We start from the raw sequence: 21,933 nt of genomic DNA, 5'->3' as shown, positions 1-21,933 counted from the left end.
AGATGATTTTTCAAGTGGAAGTGGTAAAGAAAGGCGTGATCTTTCCGTTGAATATAAATTGAAGAATTTCACGAACACGGAAATGCCTCAGGAGTCAAAATCGCTCCTGTCCCTCAGTGAAGGACCGGAGCTTAAAATCAAAATTTGCTTTGTCCTTGCAGGATTTTAACAACTTGACGATTTAAAAAGGTCCAAGGAGATGTGTTTTATCAAATGAATATAACTTGAAGTGCCGTCATGAAGAAAAATGAACCAAAAGGGAAGAATCGCTCCTGTCCCTCAGTCAGGGACCAGGGCGAAATCCATTGTAGCTCCCGTCCCTCTCCCAGGGACCAGAGCGAAATCCTTCATAGGGCATGTTCTGGGCGAAGATCAAGCAAGTTTTAAGTTTGAAGGCAAGAAAGGAGGTAAATTGAACTCGTTGAAGACAAATTGAAGATTACCAAACACCAACAAGGGACCCAAATGCCCAAGTTCGCTCCTGTCCCTCAGTCAGGGACCAGAGCGATTTTTGTCTCAGACAAATTTCTTGCCAAGTTACAATGAATTCCAAGGCATGGATGAGTGAAAGAGAGTGCAACAAGACTGTTGAAGATAAATTTTGAGGATAGCAAAGTGAGATGAAGCCTACAAGAGCAAGTTCGCTCCTGTCCCTCAGTCAGGGACCAGGGCGAAATGATGATTATTTTGCTTTCTACCTAAGTTCAGGACACTCCAAGAACGAAGTACAAGGTGGCGAGGATGTTTTAAGGCGTCTCAATCAAGAACGAAGTTACAAAGACCACTAAAATGAAGGATTTGCACCAAGACACTCAAGTTCGCTCCTGTCCCTCAGGAAGGGACCAGAGCGAAATCCTCATGAAGGCCTAGATTTCGAAAGTTTATCAAGTATTAAGTGATTAGGAAGGATAAAAGGACTTCATTTTACACGATGAAAGTAATTACAAGTCAATAGAAACAAAGACAAGCTCAAAACCTTGAAGTTCGCTCCTGTCCCTCAGGCAGGGACCAGAGCGATATTGACTATATTGGCCAAATCTCTCAAAAATCACGTTAAGTCAAGGTTATGCGAGATGATAAAAGGTCCAAGGTGTCTTTTGAAGATGATATACAAAGGTTTTAAACGTCAAATGAATACCAATTTGAACAAGGAAGCTATATCGCTCCTGTCCTTTGGACAAGGACCAAAGCGATTTTTATTAAAACACTCGTTTCCTTCAAAATCAAGACAAGGCAGGGTCACGCAAGATTAAGGACGTCGTTTGGAAGGCAATGAACGAGAAGTTAAAGGTTAAGTACGAAGAATGTTGGCTAAAACACAAGGATCGCTCCTGTCCCTCTCCAAGGGACCAGGGCGATGATCCTCCAAACATCTAAATGCCTTAATACATCAAGTGAAACAAGCGTGGGATGAAGAAACCATGTTATTATTTGCCTTATAAAGAGGATTGGTGATTTAAAAAGCAAGATCAAAGGGAAACACCAGGATCGCTCCTGTCCCTCTCCAAGGGACCAGGGCGATATTTGCTAAAACACTTGTTATCCTTCGAAGATCATGACAAAACAAAGTTGCAAAGGGTTTGAAACATTGCTTGAAAGGTAACGAACGTGGAGTTGATATCAAGAACGGAGAATTTCAAGTAAAAACATAAGGATCGCTCCTGACCCTCTCCAAGGGACCAGGGCGATATCACATTTAGAGGCACTCATTCACACAGGCAAGTCACTTAAGTTTGAAATTCCTAGCAAAAACGCCAACTTCAACGTAAGGATGAAGATTTTGAACCTCAAAATTGCAAGAATCAAGACCAAATTGATGGATCGCTCCTGTCCCTCAGTCAGGGACCAGGGCGATGAGGTTTGCATTTATCCACTCTCCAATTTTGGCACTCAATCAAATATTTTTGAATTTATTTTAAATGCTAAATTCGATAAGCTTTGAAAATTCAATTAAATAGCATTTAAAATTTGCGCTAGAACATTAATTAATTATTGCCTTGTAAAAAAAAAAAAGATCGAATTTATTAATTAAAAAATGATGGCATTTAATGATTAATTATTAATTAATTTAAAAAAAATTAAATGGAGCGCTTGGATTGTGAGGTCGGCCCTTGTTATTTATTTAAAAATCATTTTATTTGCTATATTTTGCCAAGGTCGGCCTAGTGGTAATTGTGGTAAGAGCGCTTATAAAGGGGAGATGAAGATTGTTATTTTCACATTCTCATTTTACCATTCCAAGTGCAATTTGAGGAAGACAAAGGAAAGTGCGAATTGTGTGTTAGAGGTGCGAATTTTAGTTCAAGCAAGGGAGGCGCAAGTATCATCAAAAGGAAGTGCAAACCTTAGTTTCATTTGTGCAAGTTTGCCAAGGATATTGGAAGATCACGTTAAAGACTTGAAGGGTGGCGAAGTTGCTAACTTGAAGAGGAAATCACGTTGAAGCCATCTAATATCGATTTTGCCTAGGCGATTTTATTCATTTTTGTTAGCTCTCAAGGGAGGTATGGCGATATGGTTTTATTGTTTTGATTTTGAACGTTGATCGTCATAGCTTAAATTTCGAATTTTGAATTTTGAATTCCCCTAGCTCAATCGTTTTTTAGGAAATGATAACTCAAAGACTTATCATGAAGTTTCCTAAAAATAATCAATCTATGTTATGCATTGCAATATCTAGTTACTTATTATGAAATGTTGTGTAGGTATGGCGACCCCGAGGGCGGGAGCATCCACCAGTCGTCCAGCTCTCATGAAGGAAGATCAAAAGACCGAAGAAGTGGAGACCAAGATCGTGTCAAAGTGGAGCAACATTGGAGATACTAACTTGGGCAACTTCAGCACGAAGAAGTTTCGAGATGTCCCTTACATTGGCAAGCCATCACCTGTCGCCTGGAGGATAATTGAAAGTGGCATCATTAAGGCGGCCGGCTTCCCTCCAGCAGTACAGTGTCATGAGTTGATGATCGAGTGTGTTCGTCATTATGATCCTCAATCCAGAACGATCGTGTCCAAGGAAGGAAACACTTTAGCTTATCTTTCAGAGAAAGCTATAAGTGAGGCTTTCCATCTTCCAGAGCACAGAGATATGGTCTACAAGAGCATAGAAGGAGCCAGGTCAATGTACGAGGATGATCCAGATGCGTGTCTAAGCATCATTAACAAGAACTGGTTACTCAAGAGTCGTCCTCGCCTGAGCAAGGTACCGAACACACCACACAGGATTGATTTCCAGGAGGAGTACAGAGATTTGATTACAATGCTCAACCGAGTCACAGGAGCCCCTCAGGCTTTTTACTTTGAAAAGTGGATGTTCTATTTCATCCAGGTGATAGTTCAGGGTAAAGGAACAATTCATTGGGCTAGAATGATTAGCCATTGCTTGGACGTACAGTTGAGGAGACTCAAAGCTACCAAGTCCTTCCACATGAGTTCATACGTCATCTATGCCTTGATCAGGAGCTTCGAATACGCAGGACTACCTCACAGAGGAGTGATTGGAAGAGGACCCGGCGAGGTCAGAGTTTGTGATTCCTATGTCCACTTGCATCATCCGCCAGGAGGCAACTACAAGTTAGTTAATGATACCTTCACTATGAACATCACAAGGACGTTGCAAGGTGGGATTCACAACAGATTATCTCAGGATGCACAGGAATTAATAAAGAGGTATGGTGCTTGGTTTATTCAATTTCCGAAGTTTACTTATATCAGAGTACATGGATGTCCTTCACCTCCATACATGTTGCCGAGATATCCGACAGACAGAATAGTGTTACTTGAAGTAACAAGACAGTTGGCAGCTTATGCGAAGGCATTCAGACACAGACATGGAAATGGAGTTCCGGTACCTATCATATTGGGCAATTCAGTTGAGGTATGTCCTAATGCTTTAGCCATGGATGACGCAGAGAAGGAGTTAGCTTTGTATTCTTTTTCATTCTTTGCCTTGAGGGAGAACTTTGATCCACATGGATATATAGAGGAGACAGTCGGTAGGAAGTTTAAGCATGAGTTTCAGATAGAAGATTTTATGATGAATCTCTTAGACGATCTTGAAGTGAAAAGAAAGATGCATTCTAGGTTGCCTTTGGATTTCATCAGGAAATGCAAGATTTACAGAGTGGCCGACCAAGCACAGGACAGTGGCAGACATCTCCAGTCATCCTATGATCGAGAAAGCAAATCAGTAAGGTTAGATTGGAATGAGCCCGAGGTCGTGGATTTAGATGCTTTGATGGCTCCAATCTTGTCTTGTACTCGCAGATGGGTTGATGTGCAGCATCAGAAGTTGAGAGAGCAAGGCATAGCTATGACTTTCACTTTGGAAGAGAAGCCAGCCGAAGGTGGAGCTAGTGTAAGCGAAGGTAATCCTAATCCCAGAAATGCAAATGAAGGCAACCTTCGAAGTGCAAGTGAAGGCGATCTCCATCCAAGAGGCTCGAAGAGGAAAGAGAGACCTGGAAAGAGAGAATCTTCCAAGAAGAAACAAGAGGCCAGCCGAGATCGTTCATCCGGTACATCTTCTCGACAAGAGAAAAGGACACTTGAAGTGGAAGAGTCTATGGAGTCGATGGTTCAGAATGATAAAGAAGGACAGGTACCTCAAGGGTCGCCAAGTGGATCTCTCCAAGATTATGAGTTACATGAAGACAAGAACAATGACGAGGCAACATCTCCTCACAGAGAAGAAGAAATATTGCATAAGGAGATACAGGTTAGAGAGACAAGATCAGCCATCCCAGATTGGTTGAAGGAAAGACTAACAAAGGTGATTGTGATCGAGGACGAAGACAATGTGATTGATTTAGAGAGCCTTGTTGGACATGCCCAGGAAGTGACAGAGAAGAGAAAGGCTACCAAGATGTCCAAGATGATTAGAGATGAGACTGGATCCAGAAAATTACAGATAGCTACACCGGCGGTGGACAAGTATGAAGGGGAGATCCTAGCAAAGGAATATGATGTAGAGACATTTGAGCTAGGTCCATCCACAGCTGAGCAGACACTAGATGATGCCACAGATTCCTTTGAGGCATTGAAGGACAAGCTTAGAGAAGAAATGGAGAAGAGTAGAAAGCTTGAGAGGGAGGTCGGTGCATGGAGAACATATTTCAGCCACCTCAATCAGCCTTTATGACGTCAGGATCCAGCAAGATCACCTATACAGGCACTTCCCCTTCAATCCATTGGTGAGGCAGAGAGATTCCGGAGTATGGTCCAGCGTATGAGTACTTGGATGGATAAATCTCATACAGTTGCCTTAGAATTTGCAACAAGGATGATGAAGACTATTCATAGGGCTATTCAGGTTCTTGAGATTATCCACAATTTGATGATAACAGTGGCCGCTTTTGCTCATACCAAGGATGTTATCATTCCTGTCTTGAAAGTAATTAGACAAACGTCGAGGAAGGTCTTAGCGCAGGAAAGGATTATGGACGGAGGACCTCACAGTTTACTTCAGTGGTCAACCTTACTCCAGATGAAGGAAGTTCTCTTTGAGGACATCAGTACTAGGTGCAGTCATGTTGAGGAGGTGATCAACCCGATCCAGGATAGAGTATTTGAGGTACTTCGTACCATTCTTGGCAAGAGGATCGAAGTTGAGACAGATGTGGATTTGCAAGAATTGGAAGATAGAATCAAGGTCATCTTTTGCAAGGACATCAATATCACAGATGAGCAACAGGACCAGATGTTTGCTACCATGCTCCTGATCGAAAAGACTAAGGAACTTGAACTTACATGGGACGCAGCTCTTCTAGATGCATTTGATCAGGTCATCCACTTGGAAGAAAGAATGAAGAATCTTCCCGAGATTCCAATTGCTGAGATCGAGGGAATCGTATCAAGATTCATTGCATATGCTAAAAAGGAGCATTGGAAAGAGAATAAGATTCTAGATGAGAGGTTGTTATAGATGACATGGCACCTTAATTGTCATTGGTCTATGTCTCCTAGATTTTCGTGCCAAATTTATAATTGGCTATGCATTTAATGTTGTGCAATAAAAGGGGAACTTTTGTAACAAACCCTAATTAGGGTTTAGGTGTCATGATCTTGACCGTTGATCTGCTTTCAATCTGGACCATTCATTGTAATTGAGGATGCTATTTATACCCTCATTTTCATTTCATTTGTAATAGAGATAGTTAAGAGATTAGGGAGAAAGTTTGATGTATTAGAAAAATTAGAAGCAATTTTTATTTTTGTAGCAAGATTGAGTTTGAGGAAAGGAATTCAAGCAATTGTTGTACATGATGACTTTGAAATCAATGAAATATTGAAGTTATGGTGTTTTGTTGCAACTTTCTTGGTTATCTTCATGGTTGTTCAATTTACTTGAATCATGCTCAATCAAAGTAGTGTGTTAATTCGAAGGACATAGTGTGAGACTTGATCTTTGGTAGGATTCGCTTTCCATACCACTAGCTTCTTGCTGATTGTAGGAATGCCTTGCGTGGTCAACTGGAGATATTTGAATCACTTAACCTTCAATCATTATTGTATCTTGGATATGTACCTACGTGGTAGTATCTTTGATCTTTGATGCGTTGAAAATCATTTGTTACCTTACAAGATCGCATCAATTTCAATTGAGTTGTTATTTTATGGCGAAATTGAAGTTGGTAGAATCTTGCCAAGTTTTGTCCACATGAAGTCATTCTCAGGGTTAGATTAGATTAGACTTCTTGCAAACCCTATCCTTTTGTTATTTTTTTTGAAACCTTCTTTAGTTTAATAAGACTTTCGGAGTGTAAGGCCCCTTGTGACTCCAGCAAATCACATCATACCACTGGAGTTTATCCACACGTAGAGACCCTACTAACCAGAACATTGGAGTCATCCTAACTGATCCTTCATGCGAATCTTCAGCAGTTAGAGACTTTATTCAAGAGAGGATAAGATGCCTTTAGGTATTTTATTCTGTGTATGATGGTGTACAAAATACACGTCAACAGGCGCCAACTAGGCTGTTGACTCGGCCGAGGTGGCACTGACCGAGTGCCTGAGGAGCAAATAATTATGCGCCACGTGTCGCTGACTGTACAGCCGGTGGTAGAGGGGACCGACAGGGAACAGCGGCGGACAGTCACCGACGGGAATGAAGACCTGCGGGGGAGATGGACCAATCGGAAGCGGAGACACGGGCGCCGAAGGAGGCCAAAGCGGGTGCAACCGGGAGATACGAGAGCTGGAGGAGGCCAAAGGGGGAGCCGTCGGGTTACGGGAGGATCGGCAAAGGGCCCTGCGACAAACGCAGGTGTAGAGTACAATAAGGCCAAAAAGAACCTACAAACACATAGGTCGAGTACGGAGGGGCGGGGACAGGGGGTCCCCCCCTAATAATACAATTTTTTTATTTTTTATTTTTTTATTTTAAAAAACTTTTACAATATATATATGCTTTTTTTTTAAAACTACAAAATATAAAAAATGGAATTTAAAAAAAAAATTTGCAGAAAATAAAAATTATTTTTTAATTTTTTTTTTGCAAAATCATACCGCACCACCCTAATTGGGCAAAAATTTCCTCTAAGCCCCGAAATTGACTTTCACCCAATATAGTCGAATTTATAGTCAAAATTCATAGAAATGGCCACCCGGATTCAATGGCGAGGTCGGATCTGGTCTAGGATGCCTCCAAAAGATGCTGCTCCTCAATTCTACCTCTTGACCTCCTTCAAAATCTCTCCAAAGGCTACGCAAAGGTGCTCCAACCGCTCTGATACCATGTGAGATTATGCTTGAAGCAACCAAGATCAAAGAGACCATAAGATAGCACAATGATTAAAGAGATAAAATATGAGAAGAATAAACTGTATTCCTATCAAGATGCAAAAGAGATCAATTGGATCATCAGAATTGCTGTTACATACAATGTAGATGAGCCTGCTTATATAAGCAAGGCTAAGAGACAAGAGAGCGCACAATGATGACATGTGGCTCAATGAGATGCAAGGGTAGGTAGGGGCAAGTAGGAGAAATAGTAAAATATTCCACATGAGGTGGATCACCCACCGAAGGTGGAATTATCACTCCACAATAAGTGGATATGATAGAATAATAACAAGATCACACCATAAAAGGTGGAAATTCTCCTACATACACACTCCCAATGTATGCACATCTCCCTAAGTGTCTCATATGCAAACTACAATGTTGTGCATGTACCTAAATAAACTTAAGTGTAATTATATCCAAGATGAATAAATAATTACACCAAAATCTAGAACAGACAAACTTCAGTTCCACAAACCACCATTATAAACACAAGAAAGAGTATAGCAACATTTATTTAGCATCCACAACTAGTGTCGTACAAGGATCAGAAAATAATTAAAATTCTATCAAATTCTATCAAATCAGGAGTCTCCAATTGATGCACAACAATTCCTTCTATTAGAAAATATTGTTGGCTTGGTCTTGGCTCATCTCAAATTACTCATACGTCGGCCAAAATCCTTCTTGATGTATGCTGCCTCCTTTTAAATAATAGGTTTTCTTTTCGTGACTTCCATTACAAAAATCTTGTGATATGGTCGGAGATGGAGAGGATATGAAAAATTAAACAAGGATTCCAAGTAATGAAATTGCTTATTCTGGGATCATATTTGGTTAGTTTGGTGATTTTGGGGTTGAGTTGACATTGCTCTAGGACAAGAAATTTTTGGAAAGGGAGAACTATAATGTCCCCATTTTCAAGTTCTCTTGCTTTGTAGTTGATTCTGATCTTCTGGGTGTGTGTCAACTTTAGTAGAGTGGTTATTTGATGTTATTAGTGAGCTCAGATGGTCTAAAGAACTCAAAAGACACTTTCTAAAGTTATTTTCTGTTTCTAGTGTGTTCTCTCAAATTCTTGTAGAGAGCGTTTATTTATAATTAGTCACTTGGTCAGGATTGATTCTCATCATTCATCATCGGTATCACTCCAATGCAGTCAGTTTTCAAATTTGATTCCTTCGTATAATAGCTTGTTGGAATGAGAATTTAAAGCTTTAAATGTTAGAGACTGTTAAAGTGACTTTTGATACCAGAGATGTTAAAATAAATCATTTTCGAGGATATAAGATTTAAATGAATTATTAAGATTTTATATTACATTTTCCAGAAAGTCTCTGAGATGATTATTAAAGAAGGCCGAGATATCATTTGTTAGATACAAAAGAATTCAAAAGCTTGTTTATTTTCTCTATGGAGATTCGGAGCCTGTGGCCAAACACTTAGCAATGGGATGAAAACCCCATTGGTTTCTTGGAGATGAGAACGAATACCTTGTGCTGAAAGTGTTGATCAGAGATGGAAACCCTGGATATTGCTGGGCCATTGTAGCATTTAATTCTAAAATCTGAAGCATTTCTCCGACCTGCACATGATTATACTGTGTAATGTCCCGCTTTTAACAGTACTCAAAATAAATAGATAATTAATTTTTTATTAATTTTTATGGAGGTCCAGGCTTGGAGCATTGTAGTTCAGAAAGTCCACGAAATTCACCCAGATTCACCAGGTTTCATATCATATAATGTCGGAACCTTGTATTTATCAAGATTTCATAAAAAATCTTGAATTATTTCAAAGTAATTAATATTTAATTAATTAATTATTTGATATAAAGTGACTTTTAAAGTTAACATTATAAAATCGTAGTCACTTAATAATGCAATAATTAAATTATTTTAATTTAATATTTATGCTGTGATTGCTTTATGACTCCTGTGGATCGATAGCAATAGATGCAGAGATTATCTGATCATGGATTATAACCAGCCGGGAGAAATAAGCTCTTACTTTGGCATTTTGAGGAGATATACCTGTAGCGTCTTCAGTCAAGATAAAGAATACAGTCGCATGTCAAAGTTCAGCATCGAAGGGGAATTTAAGTGATCAGATTATTATTCATAGGCTGAAGACAAGTGACAACGCACATACTGAAGGGACGTGAGGCTTAAGCTGCTTGGTGCGTCTTAATTACCATTGCTGGGCGTCATAGTTGACATGGACTAGTCGTGGATTTACTTCGTTGCTATGCGCAACACTTGTTTCAGGTTTTCTGAGCCTTCATTACGCCGTGGTAATCTCTGAGAAAGTTTGGAAATGTACAATAATTTTTCGGGCCTGGTCGAGAGGCATTGAAGGGGACGTGATTATTGAAAACTTTAGAGCTATATATATATATATCTTCAGTTACTATTCCCGTCACAGTTTGCTTTCCAGCAGATCATGGTAGGTGACAATACTATCTAAGGTTAGAAAGAATCTCATAGCTTCTGAAAATTTCTGAATATTGTTTGCAATATAAGTTTGTCTTTTCTTGCAGCATATTGTTAATTTATCGCTGTCATTGTATTGGTAGTTGTTACTGAAGGTCCTGTTTATAATTATGATGTACTTCAAGTTTAATACCCTTGCAAACTGAACGTATAAAATTACAAATCATGATTACCTACATTACCACAAGATTGCCAACAGTTCGACAAAATGCACATGAAGAAAACAGTTGAAAATTTTGGTGTAAAGTAGAGAGGCTATTAATATTGACATTTCACAGACCTCCATTGTCAGTATGAGGTTGGTCTTTGAATTAGTAGCTTAAACCCGGCTATATTGAACTGAAATCTAAAGTATATGTATATGATACTTTTGTTTTTGTTTTCAGCGGCTGTAAAGGAAGGATGAATCAGTTATAATCTGACATTGTTTTTGGTTCTTAAAGGGTTGTATTTTCCCCGAGTATAGTAAGCATTTTGAAATTTAAGCTATGAAACTCATTTATCTTTGGTGTATGATCAATCTCATTTAAATGGAAAACACGTGCAGAAAAATTTATCACAAACTCAGAAACTGGCGAACACTTGATAAACAAAAATCTACAAAGGCTGTTCATGCAAAATGTTTGACATGATGCTCAGTGGAAAGAAACAGCAAAAATATTGTTGCCACAATCGGGGTTGCCTCTTACAATATATATTTCAAGTTTTGATCACACATTTTTTATTGGAATGCTCTTTATGAGGACGATTATGATGAGATTCATAAAAAATTCCCACAATTGTTTGACAAGACATTTTGCATATAAAGAAAATCAATGATTCTATTATTTAACTTACATTTTGCATAGAAAGAAAATCAATGATTCTATTATTTAACTTACATTTTGCATATAAAGAAAAACGATGATCTTTAAGGGGGGATATATTACATCCCATTTCTTGTCGCCCTCTAGACTATGATATTTCATTGAACATTTCAATTTTGGACTTGAAAACATGAATTGTGATTAACTATGATATGTTAGGTTAATCATTATATCAAGTAGATATATATTGTGAAGTGATGTAATTATGCATTTAATGATGAGCAATAGATGGAAAACTCGTAGAGTACTTGCCAAGTTTCGAAAAACTCGCGAGCTTTTCTACTCGGTGAATATTTATGCCATTAACTTGCACAAAAACTCGCTGAGTTTTTGGCGAGTTTTTCAACAAAAAATGGCGAGTCTTTGGCACAAAACTCGGCTACATAAAAAAAAAAAGGCTCAAACACATCAAAAAATTATCTAATTTTTTTTTTTTGAGTTAGTCTCATTCTCTTCATCAATATATATATTTATGATCTATGAGTTATTTTAGATCTTTTAAATTTTCAGATAGTCAAATTATAGTAATTAATAGGCTCCTATCAGCATTCTCTTGCTCTCTCTATCTCACTCACTTTATCTGCCTCGAATTCTAGACCTGTCTATCTCCCTATCACTCTTCTTTTATCCCCTCTTTCTACCACTCTCTATCTCATTCTCTCCTCTCTCCCCCAAGATCTAGACCTATCTCTCTCACCTTCAGACCCCTGCGAGGGATGCTACCTATTGATGGGTGTTTTATGACCACACCAACACAAAATAAAAATGCCAAAGACACTTTATCCTCCCTTGAGCAAAATCACCTTTTATTCTAAGATTGCAAAAGTTCATAAAAGTGATTCCAAGGTTCCTACACGAACTAGCGACTTTATGATGGATAGAGCTCATTTGGTATGATGTGTGCTGGTAATCCAAGGGGGACTTACGCTTTTGTTGTTCTTTGATCACAATGAGGACTTGGAATGATGCACTCTCTAGGAATGTACGATATAGAAGATATAGCAATGAAGGTTCTCTTCTTTGGATTTTAGATCACAAAATTCAAAAAAAATGGAAAAAAAGGATTGGGTTAGGAATTCTACTCTACTCCTAAGAATTCAAGAGATTGTGAATGATTGGGTGAAAATCAAACCACACTTAGGTTCGCTAAAAGGAACAACTAGATAGAGTGGGTGTGATCGTCAAAGGTTGTGCTTATGATTTTCATACCTTGAATAATTATCATTAGAATGAACGATATTTATCTAAGGATAGAAGTTAAACATCCACAAAAAGAAGCTCAGACTAACCTTACACAATGAAAAGAAATCATCTATTCATCAAAGGTATGAGCAAAAAGATTTCACTACTAATCAACATTATCAAATCTTTGATTCACTAAACAACTTCGAAAGAAACAAATTCTATTTTATTTTGAAGGATAGGAAACCATGCAAGTACAAGACAATACAAATATTCACCAAAGAATCAATGAATGAATTATTATTATCTTGGCAATATCTCAGCAACAATTTCATAATATCTCTCCTTAAGTGAAATGAGGGGGGTAAATCCCTTTATATAGGCCTTCAAAAGGCAATGAGAGCAAACCCTAATTAGGGTTGCAAAGTAAATGACCACCTTTTATGCAAAAAGAACTAGAGTAAAGAACCAATAACTAGATGCAAACTAAGCATCAAACAACTCATCTAGAAGTAAGAGTCCCTTATTTCTCTCTTTGTTGTCAAATTCAATGAACCTGGACATCACTATCTCAAGTTCATCTACAAAGACAAGTAGTCTCATGCTTGTACTCCATGACTATTGTATCCTTTTCACATTGATTGAGGAGTTATTCCAATTTTGCCGCTAGATCACCATCCTCTTCTATATCTTTTCTCATTCGGTCTTTTAGCCACATTGGTACTTATGACGACTGACTATGCACTTCCATTTGTTCTTGTTGTCTTGGCAAAGTTTCATCCTCAAGGAAATTTCTGTTGGAAAAGGGAAAATTGGGATTCCCCAAGCCTCCCACTTCTGTTGTCATATCATGCTAGTCAAAGAAATCCATGATATTCAAATCTTTATCCTGATGGGATTCCTGTTCAATGTTTTCTTGGTGGAGAGGTTCCATGGAAGCATTTTCACTCTATTTGTCAGGTACACTAGACTCAACCTCCATTTGGCTTTTTCCTAGGATGGGATATCTTTTCTCCTGTAAATAGGTCCACTTCTTCTACGCTTGGAAAACTATTTGATGATGGATGAGGTGCCATTGTCTTTTGCTTCTTTGCCTTCCTTGAACTTGGACTTTCGGCAATCTCCTTACCTTTCCTTTGACTATTATTTTCCTATTGGCCCTGTTCATGCTTAGCAGTATCATCGTGTGTTTCCTCAGTAATCCCATCCTAAGTGAATCACGATTCAAGATCACCCATCAAACCATATGTCAATTGGGTACCTTGGGCCTGGAATTTGCTAACCCGCCTTTCAATCCATATCTTGGTTCTTTTAGTCACTTGTCTTGTCAAAGCGTCGAGATCAGATATCTCTGGATCACTCCAATTTGGTGGAAAAATGGGCTTGTTCTTTTCCTTCTCAAAGTCTGGGTTGACTCTATTTTCATCTTCTCCTAACTGATCAGGCACTGAGAAGAGTTCACATGTTCGCACTAGCTTTAGCAACAGTCTGGAAAACATTCTTTTTCTAATCTCAAAATCATCTTTGGCATTTGCCCAATAATCTTCCATGTGTGTATGTCGGCATCTCCAACCATCCGAAGTCCTGATCTTGTTATAAGGATCAAAGTTTTCCCTTGCTATGTATGTGGTGATGTAATGTCCCCATTCTATCATCCCAGGAATCCAACTTTGTGAAGTCTCTAAAGAGACAAAATTGTAAGAGAATACTAGACTATGACTAAATACAAACAGCACGGGATAGAAACGATAACAATAATCAATGATTAAATGAAACCCCATGGTCAACATCTTATGAAGCGGTAAATTTGGGGAAAGATACTAGCAATCGCCAATGATAATTCCCTTAGAAGATGACATAGATGCCAACACTTGGAACACGTCTACAATGTGTTCTGATAGAAGTACGAGTAAGCTATGGATATAGAATAATGTTATCGGTCTAAGACACATATCGGATAGTAGCAGTTAGTTAACATTGATGAGGATTAAGTCAACATCTTAACAAGATCAATTAATCGCAATACCCACAAAGGAATAAAGATTACAGAATGACGCCATTAAGTTTACGAGCCAAGAGTACTGAAGATATCGATTGAGATATCATGTCCGGCAAACTTGTCTAACGGCAATGACTAAAGGAAGACTAGTCAATAATGCCATGATCGATTATGTATGGTGCGATTAAGCATAATAAAAGATGTGATTTAATCGATAATTATTATGTTAATGGAGCATTGATAATGAAAGGCCATAAAACACGACCTTTGGTAAAGTGACTTCTTATCCAAAATATAAGAAGGGAGTTCACAATCTCTCAAGGAATCATCGAATACATATTACCTCTTCTCCTCTCATCCTTTGGATACATTCTATTTAGAGCCAACAGCCTATCAGCTTTACAGGTGCAAGTACGAACAACATATATCAGAGACGGTATCTAAGGAATCACATAGTTTAGATTTTGTACCAAATACAACATCCATTGTAGTGCAAGTATTCATTGATAAGCAGACACAACATTATTTGTTTTCCACTACATAATATCTTTGATATATCCAATATTGTAGTATTGCTATAAGCAATAGATATCAATGGTGTGTTTCCATTGTAAATCAGAGCAAGCATTATCGATCTATCACTGCAAATGATAGAATTCACTGTTCACATTGTATAGATCCATTACATATCAGATATTACAATTGCCATATAAAACATATTGTATGCATTATAACCATATATCAGACATTACAATTATCAGATAACTGTCATGGTGCATATATCTGAGATCACATTTATCTTCATTTATTTTCCATTACTTGCTTAAATCATATTCATTTGACATAGTAAGAAGGAGAGATCGGAGTAATAGTCCCATGAAATATCCTATTGTCTAAATTTTGATGGAATATATGAATTTGTTTAGATATATGCTTGGTGTTTATTTCATATCTTGAATATTCTTGTGCATGCAATGATAAGAACGTTCAATAAATATACATAACAGAATTTTCACAATGGAATTGCAAACCCTTGTATATTACTAGTGGAATGGTGAATTTTGGCACTTATTACAATAGCATTTGATGCTGCAATTACTCAGAAATTTACAAACAATACATGCAACACATACCCAATTCTGCAATCATTTCCAAACATGCCCTACAAGGGGTTGCCCAAGCTAGAAATATTATAGAAATTCATGTAACCTTCAACCTGCAACATGGCTCCATTATTGTGTCCAAACCCTAGCTGGAACTTCCACAAATCTGCTCAAAATTCTGCAAATAAGCTCAATGATGAACTCTGAATGAATCCACCTCACAAGTAGAGTTAGGTTTCCATCCAACCTACAAATATCCAAGGAGTTTCATCCTCAGAAATGGCTGTCACTGTCATACAGCAACTAAGGAGAAATATCAAGTATCAAACAATCACATAATATCCCCTTTGGAGAAGGTCTAGGCTCCTTTATAAAGACTTCCCAAAGCGTTGGTGAGCTTCCACTCTCAATGTGGGATTAAAAATCGCTTTATTTTATTTACTCCTTATAAAGTCACTTTATGACTTTATTATCATTTTTATAAATAAAGTCATTTTACTTTAATAATTTTATTTTATAGCATAAAGTAACTTTTCTCACCAAATAATAATATAAGATCTCATAAAAAATATTCCACCTTCTATTTCTCCACTAATAGAAATTAATGATGTGACCAGCATATCATCCCTTATATCTCCTAATTAGCCTATTGGGATGACGTGGAATAGGCTAATCAAATCTCTTGTGGTCATTGAGGAAAAGGGGACATTACATCCCAACATTCCTTCTTAGTCCAATAGGGACATTACAGGTGAGTTCGTAGAACTGCAATTCCTCAGCTGACTTCTCGGCTGCTAAAAGTGGCAGACGAACTTCGTATGCATTTCCCATGATGAAGGGAAACTATAATCCTTGCTTTTTCTTCTTCTTCTGAATTTTGTCATATATTGTCAACTATCTTGTTACCTTCAATAGGATTATTTTATTTGTTGGATATCTTGGTAGCCGAAGAGGATTGCTATCAAATCCTTGGACTTTGATATACATGAACTCGGGGAATTGGGTGAACCATGCACCATACTTTTCCACTAATTTTCTAGCCTTTAAGGATAACCTCTTGTGAAAACCTCCTTGCAGACTCCGAACAATATGCATTGGAAATACATCATTCACTCTCCTGTAATGAATATTGTTGGTCAATTGTAACTGAGGAAAGTATTGAACTTTTCTTCACCTTGTCCATTCAATCCCTGGCATATGAGTCCATCATACTTCTGAATTTTGGCAATCAAGTAGACTAAGTATGAACTCGTGTATAAAGAACAAGTTTGCTCCAAGTTCCTCAGTTGCTCATTCAAGTTGTCACTTATCAATCTGAACTAGTCTATAGCTCTGATTCCCTGTATACCTTCTAAAATGTAGAAGAACATCCATGGTTCATAGGCATAGGCATGTTGACTTCCCATGAGTCTGTTCATCAGGATCACCAGATCATTGTATTCCTGCCTGAAGTCCATTCTAATGAGTTGTTTTGGCAATTTGGAATGATGAGGATTAGGCTTCTCCAACCACTTGCGATTGACAGTAGCTGCACATTCATCTACTCCTGCGTGGTAGAACTTCAACGCTTTCTCTTTATTCTTATACTCCATAGAGAGGTATGTGGTGATTCCAAATGCCTCTGAGATTGCTCCTGGAGTGAGGTTAGCTAGTAACTTGCCGTTAGGAGTTGCAATCGTTCTTCTCTTTGGATTGTAGTGTTTTGCACATTCAACAATCAATTTTGGACACTGAATGGAAGGAGGAAATCCAATTGCATGGACGATTCCACTCTGGACTATTGTTCGCGCCACTACTGAAGGAACTATGCCATCATGCCCTAACATCCTTCGCCTGAAATCTTCTAAGTTGAACATCTGGAAGTTGATGTCGCCAACATTTTCCCACTTCGATTGGATTTTGGATTCAAGAATAAATCCTTTTGTTTCCCTCTTGATCAGTGCCTATCTAGACTTAGCTATGACCTTGACTTCCGCCATTTAATTTCCTAGAATTCCAAGGATGAATAATGTTGAAATTATTTCTTTTTAAACTTGGAATTTTTATCAATCCACCCTATGGTATAATCTTCTATCACAAGGATTAATAAAATATAAATTCAAAATTCTTGACTGGAAGGAAAAAATGAATAAGTCCATAGCGTGATTTTGGCTAGAATGACTGCATACTTGGAATTCCAAATTTGGAAAATAAATAATTAACCTTGCCAAGAAGGAATTTCAAAATTAAAATAATGAAGAAGAAAAAATGCCTTGGTCAAATTCGCTCCAACTTATCCTTCTCTATAAAGTCGCACCTACCCTTCTAGCTATGAATAAAATGAATTACCAACTTACTTTTATAGGCAATTTTGCTTCTTGAATTCGCACCTCTTCATCTTATTGGTCGATTAAAGGGGAAAACAACCAATTTCATTTAGGGTTAATTGATTTTACTCAATTAATTAATTTTTCTCCATATGTGGACCCCACACCCCAAAAATCATTAAAAAATACATTAAAATATTAATTATTTCTTGTTCCACGTTTCACATCTTCCTTGGGTGCACTTTTGTTAGGGAGAAGGATTTTTTCCTTGCAGAAAATTCCTCCTCAGAGTGGATTTTCCTCTCTTGGGCAGATTTTTGGCTTGGAGGAGGATTTTTTTATTTCGTCAAATTCATCCTTCGATGAGAATTTCCACTCTTGGGCACACTTTTGGCCTAGAGGAGTATTTTTTTTCTTTCGCCAAATTCCTCCTTCGATGATAATTTCCACTCCTAGGTGTACTCTGGCCTAGACAAGGATTTTTTTTTGCCAAATTCCTCCTTCGATGAGAATTTCCACTCCTGAGCGCACTTTTGGCCTGGAGGAGGATTTTTTCCTTATGCACTTACTTCTTTTAAACTTTGCATTTCATCTTTGTTCTACTGGACTTGAATCTAGATACTTGCTCCATTTATAGTCAAGGTTCACATGTTGCTAAATATAGCAACTGCTAAAAATAGAAAGCTTTGTCCAAATGCGAAATTAGGCCAATCGGGGCCATAGCTCAAAAAAAGTTCAAATTTCACTGGTAGGCCCTTTGAAACAGAAAATTTTGTCCAAACGCGAAATTAGGCCAATTGGGGCTACATTGAAACTTTCTAAAAATAGACATTGCTAAAAATAGAAAGTTCTCAAAAATTGCCCAAATTTCACTAGCAAGCCCTTTGAAAGATTCTCTTTTCAATGCAAGCCTTTTCTTTCAGAATTGGCAAGACAAAAATGCTAAAAGTTGATGACATTCTGAACTTGGTGATGTTTAGTTTATTTGCATTACCCTTCAACACTTGAAATTGGGAAAGTCACAAAGATACTGCCAAGAAACCTAAAGCAAACGATCATGTGAGCAAAAATGAGGGGGTCCCCATTTGCAATGGATGATTTGTGAAAAGATCACAACACTACCCTCAACCTCATTTTGGCAAGGTGGAGGAGCCACATCGGACTCCTAGGACTAGACCCTCTAGTTCTACCTCTCCCCTAGTTTTCACTAGAGCTGGTAAGAGGAAGATGTAAAATGTTTTGATGTTGTATTTACTTTTAGTTTTACAAAAACAATTTGCTATTTCATTTTGTTTCAAACCATCAGCCGTCAACATTCCACATAAGGATACCATTTTGTACCCAATTTGCATTTAAGTCAATCAAATATATCGAGACTCAACTAGTTTCTTTTGTGTACTCATTTATTGACTCACTAGATGCATCTCATTGAATTTTGCAAAAAATATGCATTTCTAATTAAATTTAAGAAAAATTTTAAGTTGCCGAGATTTTGTCGAGTTTTTTTTGGGCCTTGGCGAGATTTTGCTTTTGGCTAGTAGTTCAACTATGATCATGGCAACGAAAATCTACATATCATTGTTTATATTTTAATTGAATTATGTTGATATATTTGTACATATTTTAATATTGGACTAACTACACTCTCTTCGGTTAGTGGAGTGGATGCAGGATAGTGTTTTCCCCTCAAAGGATGAGAAGAGTATCACCAAAGAGAGAAGAATATGTGGAGGAAAATCCATGCTCATCAAGGATCCAAGAACACTCATACATTCATGCACTACCAGTTGTTTCTTATGATTGCAATATGGTATCATGCCTTACTCCTTGTGAAAATAGTAGTTGATTTCGTGAATATGCATATCTTGACCTGCATGACAAATGTGTTTTGCATATGAGGATCTATTTGTCTTCAAGTGACATTTGTTATACTACTGGTATGTCTCTCTTAAGAAAATTTTGGTATTTTGAATTATGCATTACTCAACTATGATACTTCTATAGTATGAGTGAGTGATTAAAGGTTTATGATGATAAGAACGTAATTGTATATACATACATGTATACCTATGTAAGTATATGCATATATCTATATATATACATGATTAAAATACATATATATATAGATAAAAATGTATAGTTGTATATGTGCGTGGTATATGTAATTCATACATATGTAGTAATTATATATTGCATATTACATATTAATATGAACACACACACACACATACATACATACTTACATACATATACATATTTTAAATTCTGGAATTCCCACAAAGTGAGAGTAAAGGAAACAAAGAGCAAGTGGAGAAAATCCACAAAGAGGAAGGGAGATGAGGATTAGTGTCTTTCAATTTTCAAGATTTGTCCATGGCTTTTAGTACACATGGGAAAAAGTATACACTTTTGGGGAGACAATCACCACTAAGTGAATTATTAGCTCCCATAGGATGGAGAAATTACTCAAAGAGGGTTCTTATAGTATAGGGGAACAATTACATTTTATAGAAGCACATGATGTGACAACTCAAGATTGACCGAAATTCAAGAGCTCATGGACATCGTCAACAAGCATTTCAAGAATCCAAGGTTCTATCTCTAATCAAGTAGCATAATCATGACATTCAATCAATACCAAGAATCATTGTTCATCCCCAAAAAGTGCCTACTTATCCTCTATGATTATGATTAACAAGGAGAATCCACAAAGAATGTGCTTATATTACAAAACGATCAACAAGATTACTTGTAAAGACAAGTTTCATATTCCTATTTGTTGTGATGTTTTCACACATCACCCCATTGCAAAGGGGACCCCCACTTTTTTCTCGTAGTGTAGTGTTTTAGCTTACTCATCTAGCTTGGCAATAATTTTGGTATCTTTAAGCTCTTGTTTGTGAAGGGATGCAATGCCTTTGTTGTCAAGATGTGATCAAGTCAGGTGGTCTAGCAGCAGTCAAGGCCCCCTCTAGACTAGTTTGGAGTCTTCTCAGCTCTAAGTGCTCTGATAGACTTATAAAGCACTGAGAGGGGGGGGTGAATCAGTGATAGCAAAAACAATAACACTTTAAACACAGACCGGTAAAAACAATTAACCAGTTTACTTATAACTATGCATGCAATCCAAAGTGTTATTGTTATCAATAAAGCCTGTACCCTTTGCTAAAGTTGTGAACTTTAGCTGCCTATTGAAACATGGGAACACTTCAAGGTTGTGGGTAACCTAAAAACTGAAGTGGACCTCCAGAGTAAGCTGGTTCTTTTCAAAATCTTCACCTAAACTAACAATTTCTTCAGGGAAAAGAGTGAGGAGGAGGACATAGGAAACTAAAATCTAACCTTAAGGTGATGCACCAAAATGATATGTTGAAAAAACTTAAAAGTAAGAAAGAGTGACACACAATATGACAGTAATAAAACTCTCTTTCACAACCCAAAAAAAGATAACCTTTGCATCAGTAATTTATAAGGAGGCTAGATAACGACAGTCCTAGGAGGAAAGAAAAACTTTCACAATCCAAAACTGATAACTACTAACAAACAGCTTATAACCTGCAAATGATTATTCCCCTGCATGAAGGCACCAATATGAAAAGATATAGCTCCAAGGACAAGAAAACTCACAAGAATCTGCACTAAACAATAAGGACCTACAATAACCAAAGAAACTGGGAAGGAGTGAACTAATTATTACTACAAAAGGTATCACCAATCTGTACTATTCTTGAAAATGTGTTACAAAAACATTCCCTTTTGCAGAAAGAACTCTGAAATTACAATCTGCCAAAAGATGAATAATCAAGAACCCCTTACAAAAGAGAAGGAAAGCAGTATATATGTTGCTTCCAACAGCTGCATCCCATAAAGCAAACCCTAACCACTTGGTCGAATTCAACCCAAAAAGCTCACTTTTAGGGTCAAAAACAAGTGTAAAACTGAAAGGGTTTGAACAAAAAGTCAAGACACCCCATCCTCTGCCATAAAAGCTCCTAAATGCATCATAAATGGCTCCAAAATATCCCTGACAGGCCTGCAAGCCTTCATTAATGCAAAAAATATCTCCTTGTTGACCTTATCAAATAAAAATAAAAAATACATCTCATAAAGTGAATTTTGAAATTTAATATTTAATTGAATATTTGTTTTATTTCATGTTCATGTTTAAAGGCAAAAATGGTAATAAATGAAATAATAATA

The 21,933-nt window shown here is 37.3% G+C and overlaps 1 protein-coding gene and 1 long non-coding RNA gene across 5 annotated transcripts in view; one reads left to right on the top strand and one right to left on the bottom strand.

Annotated features, from left to right (window-relative positions):
- The window catches only part of LOC131075791 (flavin-containing monooxygenase FMO GS-OX-like 8), a 97,300-nt gene that overhangs the window by 15,517 nt on the left and 59,850 nt on the right, over positions 1-21,933 (bottom strand). The window lies entirely within an intron of this gene.
- Positions 9,716-21,933, top strand: part of LOC131075792 (uncharacterized) — a 28,388-nt gene continuing 16,170 nt past the window's right edge. For both annotated transcript variants that reach the window (XR_009113257.1, XR_009113256.2), the window contains exons 1-2: positions 9,716-10,230; positions 19,391-19,543. This is a non-coding gene — a long non-coding RNA (uncharacterized LOC131075792). The remainder of the gene's footprint in view (positions 10,231-19,390; positions 19,544-21,933) is intronic.

This window comes from Cryptomeria japonica, chromosome 3 (genome assembly GCF_030272615.1).
Source record: "Cryptomeria japonica chromosome 3, Sugi_1.0, whole genome shotgun sequence".
NCBI classification, from domain to species: domain Eukaryota; kingdom Viridiplantae; phylum Streptophyta; class Pinopsida; order Cupressales; family Cupressaceae; genus Cryptomeria; species Cryptomeria japonica.
The sequence above is the reverse complement of the archived record's forward strand: the minus strand, read 5'-3'. Positions and strand labels throughout refer to the sequence as shown.